The 1916-nt window shown below is 35.9% G+C and overlaps 1 protein-coding gene across 1 annotated transcript in view; it reads right to left on the bottom strand.

Moving 5' to 3' along the window:
- The window catches only part of LOC107656759 (proteasome-associated protein ECM29 homolog), a 36284-nt gene that overhangs the window by 27995 nt on the left and 6373 nt on the right, over window positions 1-1916 (bottom strand). The gene's annotated exons all lie outside the window — the stretch shown is intronic.

Genomic DNA, 1916 nt, shown 5'->3' with positions numbered 1-1916 from the left:
TATGCTTTGGGGCTGTTTTTCTGCTAAGGGTACAGGACGACTTCACCGCATTGAGGGGCAAATGGATGGGGCCATGTACTGTAAAATCTTGGACGAGAAACCTCCTTCCCTCAGCCAGAACACTGAAGATGGGTCATGGATAAGTCTTCAAAGATTACAATGACCCAAAACATATCACCAAGGCAACAAAGGAGTGGCTCAAGAAGAAGCACATTAAGGTCATGGAGTGGCCTATTTTCCACTGTGGAAAATCTGTGGAGGGAGCTGAAACTTCGAGTTGCCAAACGACAGCCAAGAAACCTTAAGGATTTAGAGAGGATCTGTAAAGAGGAGTGGATCAAAATCCCTCCTGAGATGTGTGCAAACCTGGTGACCAACTACAAAAAAAACGTCTTACCTCTGTGCTTGCCAACAAGGGTTTCTGCACCAAGTACTAAGTCATGTTTTGCTTGGGGATCAATTACTTTTTTTACTCGCTGAAATGCAAATCAATCTCTAACCTTTATATTAGGAATGTTCATTTCGGTTATTTTTCCTAACTGACAACCGACGCTCGTTAACTGATTATTAACCGTTAACCGACAAGATTATTTTAAATTAGAATTGAATTAAATTAGAAAGGATAAGTGTCTGTGGCCCGTTAAAAATATTAACACTTGTTTCCCGGGGATTAATTTTACATGCGCAAAAAGTAGCAAATAACAGAACATGAGGATTCACATGGTCATAGCATATTACATCACGCACCTGCAGCGCTTCTGCGAGCGGAGAAAAACATAATAAAGCTAGGCTATATATATATATAACAAATAAATAGTCCTATATGAGAAATATATCTTTACTTAAATAATAAATTAAGAAAATGAAAGAAAAACTGTGCAACAAGTAGCCTAGTATGCAGTTTCGGTTCATTTTTGTGCTGCGGAAAGGAAACCAGACAGCAGAAAGTGGCATCCTATTTTTCTTTAGGCTTATTTTACAAAAGCACAAAGATTTGTTTTTATTGTGAATGTACACAAATAAAAGCAAACCTTTTACAATTCCGATTATCTTTATGACTAAAAGGAGTAGTTGCTTCCTCTGTTAGAAGGAAAAAATTCAAGTGATTGCGCTGGCGCCGCATGCGCGCACACAGTTAAGCATTGCTACCTTGACAATAATGCGGCCTGTTCATTATCATAATAAACTGCAGTCGGTCAAGCATATGGAAAAAAACACACTGCTCAGTTTAAATATGTAGTAAAATCTGTGCCGTTAAGTGTTATCACCACACCGCCGTGATGTTGTGAAAAACATTTTGTTTTACGTGGATATTGGAACGTGATTGAAGTACATAAATAATAATTTGCCATTCAAATACATCACGAATACGGAAACATTTGATTTGTGTGGAATGAGAGACCCAACATTGGTTTCAGTTTCGTTGTAACCTAAATTAATTCATTTTGGCTTGTCATTTATATTGCTATAGCTTCTTATATTTTTAATTCTTGTTCTTTTCTAAATACCTACTGTTAATTGAAAGGATTTGTTGTGGAGTGAGGGGAACTAAAATAGCCTAGCTATGTTTACAGTGTTTATTATAATGTTTGTAAACATTTCGCGTCGGCATTAGGCCTATTTCTGAATGAAATAATAAAATGCGACTTGTACGCAACTTATGTTTTTTCCCCCTAAAAAACTTTTTTTTTTTATACGCGTAGCGTATTTTAACCATGCAGCAAACCTTTTTAAATATTTTGATAAATTACTGAAAAATAAATAAATATATGACTTTTTAAACCGTTTAACTGTATTAATCGGTCAAAATTCTTACGGTCGGTTAAAGGGGTCATGTGATGCTGCTAAAAATAACATTCTTTTGTGTATTTGGTGTAATGAAATGTGTTTATGCGGTTTAAGGTTCAAAAAACACA

This window comes from Sinocyclocheilus anshuiensis, unplaced genomic scaffold (genome assembly GCF_001515605.1).
Source record: "Sinocyclocheilus anshuiensis isolate Anshui unplaced genomic scaffold, SAMN03320099.WGS_v1.1 scaffold85, whole genome shotgun sequence".
NCBI lineage: Eukaryota > Metazoa > Chordata > Actinopteri > Cypriniformes > Cyprinidae > Sinocyclocheilus > Sinocyclocheilus anshuiensis.
The sequence above is the reverse complement of the archived record's forward strand: the minus strand, read 5'-3'. Positions and strand labels throughout refer to the sequence as shown.